Source organism: Hipposideros armiger, unplaced genomic scaffold (assembly GCF_001890085.2).
Source record: "Hipposideros armiger isolate ML-2016 unplaced genomic scaffold, ASM189008v1 scaffold_10, whole genome shotgun sequence".
Taxonomy (NCBI): domain Eukaryota; kingdom Metazoa; phylum Chordata; class Mammalia; order Chiroptera; family Hipposideridae; genus Hipposideros; species Hipposideros armiger.
Window position 1 is genome coordinate 7,130,192 of NW_017731360.1, and position 12,516 is coordinate 7,142,707.

The 12,516-nt window shown below is 42.6% G+C and overlaps 1 protein-coding gene across 3 annotated transcripts in view; it reads right to left on the reverse strand.

The window, feature by feature from the left end:
- ZCCHC17 (zinc finger CCHC-type containing 17) overlaps positions 1 to 12,457 on the reverse strand; it is a 55,039-nt gene extending 42,582 nt beyond the window's left edge. The window contains exon 1 of one of the 3 annotated variants that reach the window (XM_019659979.1): positions 12,364 to 12,457. The gene's annotated coding sequence lies outside the window, so the exon portion shown is untranslated. Of the gene's footprint in view, positions 1 to 12,341 lie in introns of all 3 variants that reach the window. The other 2 variants (XM_019659993.1, XM_019659985.1) reach the window with 2 other exon arrangements.
- Between the last annotated feature and the right edge of the window lie 59 nt (positions 12,458 to 12,516).

Sequence of the window (12,516 nt, forward strand, 5' to 3'; positions counted from 1 at the left end):
CAAGTAAATTGACAAGGATTGAGGTACATCATTTGGAGTTGCCTGTAATAGTTCTGGACACAGAAAAATTTTCAAGTGCTTCATTTTACCCGAATGTTTTCAACAAGTATATTATATAGGGAAGCAATAGGGACCCAGTTACTGGCCAACCCCTTCGCAAAGCAAAGGGCAGAGCAAGAAAAGAATAATGTGGGAATGGGAGGTGTAGCTGGGGAATGGTGGCCCAGAGTGGGGTCAAAGCCTAAGTTGGGTGAGGAGGGAATCTGCAAAGAAGAGCGACTTAGTGTGGGGAGGAGCAGGGGGATGAGGGCGTCCACACACTGGGCAGTCCAGAACGGAGGATCAGTGCCCAGGCATGGAGAAGCAGGGCCTGAGGGTTAGCAATAGTAATGCAATGTTAATTTTCTGATGTTAGTACTTATATTGTGGCTATACAGAAGAATGCCCCTAAAGTACTCAGGGGTGACGGGGCATCAGGTCAGCAACTTAACTCTCAAATGAGTCATTAAAAAATGTTATTTGTACTATACATCCATAATTTTGTGATTGTTTCAAAGTTTTTTAAAACAATAGTGTGTGCAATTGGAAAAAAAATAAAATAACCACATCCTACCCTCCCTCTTCTCAAGCAATGAGAACAATATTATCAATAAATTAGTAAGATACTTCATGGCTCTTTAGAAATTAATTTCATGTGCACCTTACCGATCTGGCCGAGATTTTTGTTGTTGTTTTTAAGTTTGTTTGGATTGAGGTTTGTTGTTGTTACTCAACAATACTAATTGGCTAGAACCATGAGAATTAAAAGGGATTTTAATTCATCTTTAACCTTTGTATATGAATTGAGAAGAGTTAAGTTGATAAGTGAAAATACTGGGATATGAACCAACACAGAATAATGATGATAGAGCCTGCATTCTCAACCACTATTCTACACTGCCTCAAAGAATTCACAGTCCAGATCTAAACTTTGCAGAGTGCAGCTGTAACACTAACGAGGTCCCAAAATTAGAGATTCCAATGAGAAGGAATCAAAAGGACATCATTCATGGATGAGGCTGCCATGAGCTGGGTCTGGGTCCATTCATTCAAACATGTATCCAAGGACCATTTCTTAGTTGGTTTTGTGTTCCCAGTGCCTGGTATTCAGTAGGTACCCAAAGTTGTCCTTTTTTTTTTTTTTTTTTAAGCTGAGCCATCCTGCCACCTGTTGGCAGCTCAGTGGCTGCTCAGCTCAGGCTGAGAATCGAACTGCTGTTGCTCAGAGCTCAAACTCTTGAGCGAGCTCTTAACCAACAGAGCCACTCGGCCGGCCCCAAAGTTGTCTTGAATGTTGAATGAATGAACAGAGCCTTACTATGTGCCAAACCAAGGTAGACAAAGAAGAAACACAGCAAGCACTCTGGTCTAAAGAATGAAGGAGGAGGAACTGAGCGCCACACAATATGCTGGATAGGTGAGAAGATGGGAGACTTTCAAATGCCACACTAGTGGCCCAAGCTCCCCCTTTCCACCCAATTTCTAAGGTGACTATCTTAGACAGATGCCACTTCCTTTTAGAACTCCAGTCATGGATCTGTTGAGAAAATGGCCAAATGCAGGAAAGAGAAAAAATAGTAGAAAGCAAAGAAAAACAGAAAAAATGGACTCATAAAATATGAAAGCCGAAAGGAATTATTGAGATCATGTGGCCCATTATTCCTATTTAACTGAAAATGAACAGGGATCAAGTAACTTGAAGGCTGCTCACAGTTAGCCATGCTGGTACTGGACCCCAAGACCAGTGCTAACTCTGCTACCCCATCCTGTTCTTTCAATCAATAACCCTGAAGGTCCCTTCCAAGTCCTCTAATAATAATGGCTAATATTTGAGTAGTTCCCATTGGCCATGTATTAACTTAGGAGCTTTATTTGCCTTAACTAATTTAATTCCCTTTTTGACCACCCTATGAGAGTGGCAATTATTATTGACATTTTATAGAAGAAGAAACTAAGGCATAAGAGAGGCCGAGTAACTTGCTCATAATTATACAAAACTATGAATGATGCAGATGAGATTCAAATCCTATTTACAGACATTGTTTTCTTCCCTTTCTAGATTATGAAATCTTCTGAGCATGCCTTTATCTTGCACATCAGTGTATACTTCAAATCTCCAGTGCTTCGCACAGTGTAAAGTACACAGAAATTTATAACTGTTTACTGAAATACTGAAGTACTGAATTTTACCCTATTTTAAATTGTTAATGAATTCATCAATTCAGTATATTTATTGATATTTGTATGTCAGGCCCCGTGCTAATAAGCACTTCATAAACCGACTTTCAATCCTTAAAACAACTCCACAAAGTAGGTAGCCCTAAATTACAGGGGTGAAGAACTTGTCCAAAACTCATAGCTAGAAAGAGACAAATCTTAGGCCATTCCGAGGGCCATATATACTTGCCGATAAACCATCCTTTCCAACACAGTCCCTATACTCAAAGACTTCCTAATCTGGTAGCAATAATGGTGACCAATTACAACGCAGTATGATCAGTGCTAAAATAGTGGCTAGGTTCGAAATACTGAGAAAACAAGAAAGAGAAGAAGGGCCTGGGGGAAGCAGGGAAGTTTAAAGGGTGACAACTGAGCGGTCCTTGAAGAATAAATAGAAGTCTTCTAGCAGGGAATACTGTTATTTGACCTCATTACAGCTCTGATTTGGTGATGTTTATTTTCTTCCAATCTATCAGCCCTCTCCTTTTTCGTCACTTTCCTCCCTATCCAGCTTAGATTCTACACTCCATCATTCACACAATACTGTGACCTTCCTTGAACTGTCTTTACAGTTTGCCTATATGGCAAAACCCTTACGCTAGTGGAGTAGAGTTGCAGACATCAGAATCCATTTTAGCAACCTAGCTAAACCTAAAGCAGAAAGGGATGTACTGCCAGGTATTATGTGGCTTACAAAATCACTGGAAGGGTTACAGGAACAGGCTCTGGTAGAACTTCCAGAAATAACTCCTAACCCACCAAATAACAGCCTTTGCCACAATCAAGAAAGTCGTGGCTATCATTGCAGAATGTCACTAAACCAGAAAGCTGCTAACTAGAGAAACTCACTGTCTCCGCTATATTTGCCAGCAAAACTGGATGCCTCTCACTCTCCTCTCCATATTTAACTCAGTTTCCACATTCAATTCTCATCTTAGGTACAAAGGAGTCCAGGTCATTTTTAAGAGTCCCAGACTTTTCAGTAAAAGAAGGCACATTAGAGATGGGAATGTGTGTTAAGCAAACCAAATCCAGTCCCTGCCATACTTGGATATGTTTTTTTTTTTTCCATGCCTGAAAGAAATAGCCTGATATTGCTGTTAAAAAATTATGACTAACTTAAAATGGGCCCTTAACTCTTTTTTTTTAATTGAAGTTTATTGGGGTGACAACTGTTGGTAAAGTTACATAGGTTTCAGGTATACAATTCTGCAATACATCATCTATGTATCACATAGTTCTCCTTCCATCACCATATATTTGGTCCCTTTTACCCTCACCTACCACCCCCCTCCCTAAATGGGCCCTTAACTGAAAGACAATTCTTGATTTCTTTGGTAAATTCATTCTCTCACAAATTTACAATGATTTCCAAATCTTATGCAATCTCCTCAAATCTCTGACCTCTTCTCACTCTAAGTATATAATTACATCTCTTCCTTTAATGAGAAGATAAAGCCATGAGAAAAAAAGCTCATTTTACCAATACCAAACATCCAAACAATCTATATCTATTGCCTACATTTTCTCCTTTCTTTCTGTTAAATGGAGAAACTGCCCATCTGCCTAAGGCTGCTCCCTCTAACTGTACTTTGGATCCCATCCTTTCCTATGTTCTCAGAACACTACCAATGACCCAATTTCTCTCTTGTGTATTCAGTTTCTCCATTACCCTCTTAATTCGAACCCTTAGCTTCCATATCTTCTCTTCTCCTTCACAATCATATGTATGAAAAATATTCTCTATATTCACTGCCTGCAGTTTCTTGCCTAAATCTTTACCTCATATCTGGCTTCTGGCCCCATCACACCAACAAAATAATTCTTGCTAAGACTACCATGAGCTCCGTGATGACAAAGCCAACATATTTTTTTCAATTCTCATGTTATTTAAATTTCAGAATGATAAAGTGAACTGGCATCTTAAGATGCTTAACCACAGAGTTGGGAGGACTATGGGTGGGGATCGGCCCCTTGTTAACTCTATAATCCTGACTTCCTGTTCATCCTTGTGGTAATTCTGGGCGTGGGATCAGAATAAAGGGATTAGCCATCTTGAAACTGGGGTCTTTTTTTCTGCCTCCACGTGGGCTGCTGGTAGGAGCTCCGTATAGGTGTGCTTTCCACACTGCACTGGTGGTCTTGCTTCTTTTCCTTTTCCCAAATAAACCTTTTCTTTTGTGGATTACTTAGAGAGTTATTTTTCACCAGTTCAACATTTTGGGGGCTCGCCCAGGATCCAGAGAGGAACAGAACTCCGATGACTTCTGACCGGTGAGCAAAAAGCTATGGCGCCAAACAGCTGTTTCGCTCGACTTTTTGCTCCCTGGCTTAGAAGTCTTGGGTGAGTTTCTCTCCTGGATCTGAACCAACAGCCCTTTGCGTCTGGAGCTCTCCAGGTTTTATTCGGGAATTTTTTAAATTTTTGTTTTGTTTCATTCATTTGTTTTGTTGTGTGTGTGAATGCTTTAAGGCCTATTTGTTTGTCTGTACTCGTGGCACATTGGCTTGCTTTCTTCGGAAAGCAGGCTCTGTTTCTTTTTGAGACAAAAACTGGCCTTCGCCTAACGTCCCTTTGGGATAAGAGGTTATTTCTACTAAAATTGGTCAGTTTAGCCGATGTTAGATCATGCTGTCTCAGTGAAAAATTAATGGAGTGCCACACAGCTCAGTCGATAACCGAACTCCCCTGAGTTTGTTATTTGCCTGGAACTGGCTTTCTAGCCTTCAGTCTGATTCCCAGCGATCACACTGTACCAGAGAGTGAGAGAGTGGAGCAAACCCAAGAGTCCCAGTTTGCTTGAGTTGTGAACTGATTTTGGCCCAGCTCCAGCTCAACCTATAACTTAAACTCCCTAAGAGTTGGTTATTTGCCTGGAACTGGCTTTTAGCCTTCGACCTGGTTCTCAGTGATTAGACTGTTCCAGAGTGAGGTGAGCTGAAGACCTACAGGTTATAAGACCTATAAATTGTTTTGGGCCCAGCCTTTAAAAATGGGACCTCGAATGTCCAAGCCTTCTAAAACTGTCCCTCCTCCAGGGACACCAGCTGAATACATGTTTGCAAACCACGGAGAATTTTCATGCACGTATTTAACTAAATGGGCAGATCTGACTAAGAGTAATCCTAGAAGTCAGTGGCCACTTTAGGGAACTTTTGAGACTTCCAAACTAGAATTTTTTAAAACTAAATTGGATGGTAACAGTGTTGTAATTGAGAAAGAGGAATGGAATGCATATTTAGAGTGGTATATGGAGGCTGTGAAACAGGACTGCAAATCTGAATTGTTGGCTTACAAAATAGTCTCAAAGTTAACAAAAACTTAAAAATTCTAAGAGACAGAATGGCGTCTAAAACCTCGTGTTGTCTACAACACTGCCTTGCCCTTCCCCCACTGCTTCTTGATATCTCTCTCATCTTTGACGCCATCTTGCTCTTTTTCGCCCCCACCTCCAACTCAAATCCCAGCGACACCTTCTTTCAAATCTCACTCTCTTTCTTCTTCCTTAGAACCTATAAGTACTTTTCCATTTAAGATTAAACCCTCTGGAAATCCTAATAAGCCCCACATTTCTTACAACCCCTGGACCAAAGCTGAGTTACGAGCCACTGTAAAGGAGTTTCCTATAGTAACTGAGGATTCTAATAAATTTGCTAAGGAATTTGATATTACTATTCAAGCTTACCAGCCTGGGTTTTCTGATTTGTACCAGCTGATCCATATGTTAGTTGGTGAAGGCCACACTAAACATTGGATGAGGATTGCCGGATGGGAACATCCTGAAAGGGATTTAAAGCAAACCTCCAACTATTGGGAGAAAGCCACGGAACTTGCTAGAAAGCTGCATCAAGCAATCCCCGAGGCTTTTCCCAGGTCTATCGATTGGAACAAAATCCACATCTGCTTGCAAAGGTCTGATGAATCTATTCATACCTACTACAATAGGTTTCAGGTGGTTTTAAAGAAAATTCTGGTCTTCCTTCAGCTATTGACTCCACACGGGTTCCTTTTAATTCCTTGTTTGTCAATGGGCTAAATAAAAATCTTTCCATCCTGATTAAGAGATCCAGGATGGGATGGGGAACTATGCCTACCCTAGGATTGGTAAATTTAGCTAATGAACTTGCCAGTACCTTAGACAAGCCGCCTAAAAGCAAGATCGCCAAGACATCTGAATTTCAGCCGTGGCAAACAAGAGGCCCTGTGTGAAACCAGAAAACCCCAACCTTTTGCCACTACTGCAAGGAGCAAGGACACTGGAAAAGGGATTGCCATGAGTTAAAGCGCACAAAGTGCTCTCTGCCTACTAACCACTGTCTTTCAGGCATTCCAAATTCCCAGTGATGAGGCTCCGAGGAATTACAGGGGCTTTTTCCAGTTCTTCCCCTTAATCACCTTGGAGAAACTTCTCTTCAAATAGGGGAGGAAACTATTTCTGTTCTTACTGACACCAGTGTTACACTCTCGGTGCTCAACCCCACTATTATAAATCAGCCCCTGACTCGAAGTAACAAGATGTTTCACACAGTGGGGATTCCATATAACTCAACAGGTTCACGTATCCAAACCTATTCCCTTTTGCCTAGGTCCCTTAAGAGATGAACATTGTTTTCTCCTTAGTTCTTCTGCCCCTACCCATTTATTAGGCAGAGATTTCTTAAGAGAAGTATCATGCTGGAATATCCTTTTCTCGAAAAGGGGAAATAATGTTGAGTTTGATGGTAACAGTCGAAATCACCAATCAGGTGAATTACATGACCCTACTGCATTTTTTATTTGTGCTGTCTGTGATAGTAATGTAACTGAATCTGAGAGTATGGTCAATGGTCCCTATTGGACCAACTACCATCTTCTTTATGGACAAAATCTTCTACTGATATTGGTAGAATTCACAGTGCACCTCCTATCAAGGTTCAAATTGATCCTTCAAAGCCTCTGCCCAGAATTAATCAATATCCTATAAGTAAGGAGGCCACCCAAGGTATAAAGCCCATAACAGACGATTACATAACTCAGGGTCTTATTATTCCTTGTAATACTCCTATTCTACCAGTGAGAAAGCCAAAGGGACGAGGGTGGAGGTTTGTCCAGGACCTATGAACAATAACCCACATTGTTATCCCTCAACACCCTACTGTTCCTGACCCCCATACACTGCTAGCATCCATCCCAACTGGAAGCAAATTTGATCTATGTAATCTATCACAGTAATTGATCTATGCAGTGCATTCTTTAGCATCCCAGTTGATGAAGTTAGCTAATACCTTTTTGCTTTCACTTGGGAAGGAAAGCAATTTACCTGAACAGTAATGCCTCAGGGATTTACTGACAGCCCTTCTTATTTTTCACAGATTCTGAAGACTAATTTGAAAGACATAGTTTTTCCCAAAGGTTCCACTTTGTTACAATATGTGGATGACTTTTTTGTTCTGCTTCTCAGGTTTCTTCACAGGATGATAGCATCCATTTACTGACACTCTTGGCCTTAAAGGGGGGACATAAGGTCTCTAAAGAGAAACTACCAATTTGCTCAAGCTCCTCAGGTTCGATACTTGGGACATCTGATATCGGAACAAGGTCTGCTCCTGGACTCAGACAGGCTCCACGGCGTCCCTAAGTTTTCTGAAGCCCAGGACTAAGCGCCAATTGCGAGGGTTTCTTAGACTAGTTGGCTACTGCAGGAATTGGATTCCAAATCTTTCTCTTATGGCGAAACCTCTATATGTCCTATTAAAGAATGACAGTCCTGACCCAATTTCATGGGAAGAATGGGGTGATGTGGCCTTTAAGACTTTGAAGGAGAGTTTAATAAACCTACCCTCTCTTGGACATCTTAACAACCAGATTCCCTTCTTCCTTTCTGTGCATGAAAAAGAACATGCCCTTGGGGTGTTTGCTCAAAAACATGGGGATCATTATAAACCCCTAGGATACTATAGCCAACAACTGGACCCAGTGGCTCAGGGATATCCTCCTTGCCTCAGAACCATTGCTGCCACTGCCCTGGTTAAGGCCACAGAAAATATTGTTGTGGGATCCCCTCTAACCATTGTGCCTCATGCAGAAGCTCTCCTGAATTCTCGTCACACCCAGCATCTTTTGGTCAGCCGTCTTACTTCCTATGAAATCCTTCTGTTAACTGCTTCCCATATAAACCTTTCACATTGTAATAACCTTAATCCAGCTACCTTTCTTCCTTCTGAGACTGAGGAAGCTCCTCATGACTGCCTGACACTAACAGATCACCTCCTGACTCCTCTTGACGATTTGCCGAAAACTCCTCTAGGTAAAGCTGATTTCTCACGGTTTACCGACGGTTTGTACTTAAAAGATGAAAATGGTGAGTACTGTGCTGGTTATGCTGTTGTGACTCCTGAAGTCATCTAGGCAGCACCTTTGCCTCTGGCCACTTCAGCACAGCAGGCTGAACTGTGTGCCCTCGCCCAAGCTTGCATTTTAGCAAAGGGTAAAGCTGTCAACATTTATACCAACAGCAGATATGCCTTTGGGGTAGCCCATGACTTTGGAATGTTATGAAAACAACGTGGTTTTCTTACCTCCAATGGAAATCAAATTAAGAATGGTCCATATGTACAGAAATTATTGTATGCCATACTTTTATCTGATGCCTTAGCCATTATTAAAATTCCGGAGCATTCTAAACTTGACTCCCTGGAGGCTAAGGGATATCACCTGGCTGACATTTCTGCTAAAAATGCCACCTTTAAAGGCATCAGCAACAGTCAAGCTTCTGTCATAGTCCAGAGAGGAGCTTCTCAAGTTGATAACTTAGAAAAACTGGCCAGAGAAGCCCAACAATCAGCTCCTGAAGAACAAAAACATTACTGGAAATCCAACAATTGTTGGTTTAATAAGAAGAGGCTCTGGCTCGGACGAAATAACAACCCAGTCCTACCAGAAACTCTAAAATGCCCACTTTTAACCACTGTACATGCATTGAACCATTGGTCAACTGACAAAATGGTAGCTTTCATGCACAAATATTGGTGGGGAAATATTAATAAGGCTGCAAAAAGTGCCTATCTCAGGTGTCCCACCTGTCCAAAGTATAACTCAGGAAAGCCTATTTGCACTGCCCCTGGACATTTTAAATTGCCAGACGGACCATTTGAAGTCTGGCAACTAGACTTTATACAGCTTCCCCCATCTCATGGATACAAGCATGTTTTAGTCATGATATGTATGTTTTCTCTCTGGTATGAAGCTTTCCCTTGCAGACAGGCTAATGCACCAGCAGTGGCTAAAGTGCTGTTAGAAAAGATTATTCCTACTTGGGGAACTCCTCTTGAACGCCACAGCGATCGAGGAACCCATTTTATTGGTCAGGTGCTAAAGCAAGTCTGTGCTGTTTGGCCAATCCTACAACATTTTCACTTTGCTTACCACCCTCAGTCTTCAGGATTGGTTGAACACACTAATGGCATTATTAAGACCTAATTGGCAAAATTTACAGAAACTCTTCAAATGCCTTGGCCAAAGACATTGCCATTAGTTCTTTTGAATCTCAGATCTACTTTTTGGGACTCATAAGCTCTCACCTTTTGAGATAATTACAGGACGCCCTATGCATTTGGAGACATACTTCAGTATTGTAAAGGTTTAGTTCTTTCAACAATAACCATACTTTAGTCAAACAATCGTTTCACCACACACTCCAGGGAAATGAAAAACTAAAAATTCATACATTAAAACCTGGAGGTTTCGTCTATTGGAAAAGACACCTAAAAAAGGATTCCCTCCAGCCGCGCTAGAAGGGCCCTTACCAGGTACTGTTGACAAATCCCTGTGCTGCTAAACTGCAGGGAGTAGACTCTTGGATACACGTGTCACACCTGAAGAAGGCACCAAGCCCTGACTGGAAAAGCACAGTCTGGTGACCTGAAACTAAAGCTGTCAAAATTTTAAGGCAAATGACCCCTATGGAGCCTGAGTTCCTGGTTTATCACCTGTCACACAAGTTAGGTTGCTATGTTCAAATTCTAACTTTTACTTTATCTGTTTAAGCTCTGCTTCTGATGCCGGTCAACAATGGATGCCAGCTGTTTCCCAATCCCTGCACTCTTCCCCATGATGTGCGAGATGACACCTAGAAGAGGCCCTTCTGACACTGAGGGACTAGAGGCTGAACAGACATCAAGGGACGAAAAGACTGGACTCCAAGAACCTGAGACTAAAGACCTGACTGTTGATCAATGATCTTTTAGAAGAAAGATCTTGATCAAGAGAGGGGGATGATATAGTCAACTGGCATCTTAAGATGCTTAACCATAGAGTTGGGAGGATTATGGGTGGGATCGGCCCCTTGTTAACTCTATAATCCTGACTTCCTGTTCATCCTTATGGTAATTCTGGGCATGGGATCAGAATAAAGGGATTAGCCATCTTGAAACTGGGGTCTTTTTTTCTGCCTCTACGTGGGCTGCTGGTAGGAGCTCCGTGTAGGAGGTGTGCTTTCCGCACCGCGGTGGTAGTCTTGGCTTCTTTTTCTTTCCCCGAATAAACCATTTCTTTTGTGGATTACTTGGAGAGTTATTTTTCGCCAGTTCAACAAGGACTTTCTGACACAGACCATTTCCTTGCTTCTGAGACAGCATCCATCTCTGATTCTCCTCCCTAGCTCTTCTCTCTCCTGTAGGTTCACACCCCTGTTCTTGGCCATTAAATGTTAGAACTACTTAAGGTTCTGGCTTGGGTGATCTTACCCACACCTATGGCTCTATTATCACCTATATGCAAATTACTCCCAAATTTATATTTCCAACAAGTCTCTTCTGAGTTCCAAAACCATATTTCAAACTGCTTCCTGGATGTCATGAATGAACTCTACCCCTGCCAAACTCCCCCCCCATCCCCCCACCAAAAAAAAAAAACCTATCCAGTTGAAGAAGCCAGAAACCTAGAAGTTACATTTGAGTCCTCTTTTCACTCTCCGAGTCAATCCATCACCAAGTCCTACTGATTTTACCTCCTATAGATCTCTAGAATCTGTCCAATTCTTTGCAGTTCCAATACCTCAGTGACAAGTCCTCAGTGACAACAATTCTCACCTAAGTGGTCTATCTGCATCTGTCTTGCCTCCATCTGTTCACACTACTGAGCCTGAGGGATCAAGGCCCCTCCCCCACCACACCACCCACTCCCCATCAAAAACAAGCAGAAAAACCCTCAGTGGTTTCCCATCAGTTTTACAGCAAAAGCTACAAAGTCCTGAAAGATCTGACTTGTCTCCAGCTTCATCTTGTACTATACTCCCCTTCATTCTCTTTGTATTGGCCACACTGGCCTCTGTGCTTTTTAGTCATTTTCTTTTCCATTTGTCACAGGGCCTCTGCACATGCTGTTCTATATGGAATATTCTGCCTTCCTCTCTTCACCTCATTAATTAGAATTCTTCCTTCAGGTATCAATTCAGGGATCTTTTCCTCAGAGAAGCCTTCCTGATTATTTCAGGCACTCAACATCAGATCCTCTCCTAGGTCACACTTATTTTTTACATTTCTTAGTGAGATCCTTGTTTAACATGTTTTCCCCACCGGCCTCAAACCGCTGAGGTCAGGGACCATGTCTGGTTCACAATGTATTCTCAATGCTTTGCACAATAAATGTCAGTTGGACGATTAAGGAGATCGCCTAGTCCCTGGGTATGAGTCCAAATTTCTCAACTAGACTGGGCTCTGGAGAGGCAGGAGGAGGGCATTTCCTTCTTCTCTGTCTCTTGCAGGGACACAGAGCAGACCCTAGTAAAAGGCTGCAGAATCAGTGGCAGAAACAAGCCAGCCTCCTCAGTCAGACAGGACCCTAGTGGAGGCTGGGTGACAGGCCTCTTCCCCCTGGGTGCGCCTGGCACAGGGCTGGACAGAGTAGGTGCTTGGTGAAGTCAGCCGTCGAGGGCCTCAGGCAGCCGCAGAGACCCCACAGTTCTCTACTCCAGTCTAGAAAAGGAACCCAGAGGCTACAAACCTGAGCTGGGATCTCTGGGCCTGCCTCTGCCCCTAGCAATCAAACCTGCATTTGAAAAATGCCAGGTTCACACCACAACCCAGACGCCGCAGCTACCCACCTCAGATACCCCTTATGCTTACCCAGCGTCAGCTCCAGCTCTCCCTACCGCAGCGTTGCGCGAAACGCCAAAACCCAGTCAGCGCGCTTCCACCCACAAGACACAGCGCTCCCAGGCGGGACTCCAGCTCCATTCACCAATCCTGGAATCGTACTCCCGTGACATCAGAAAGAAC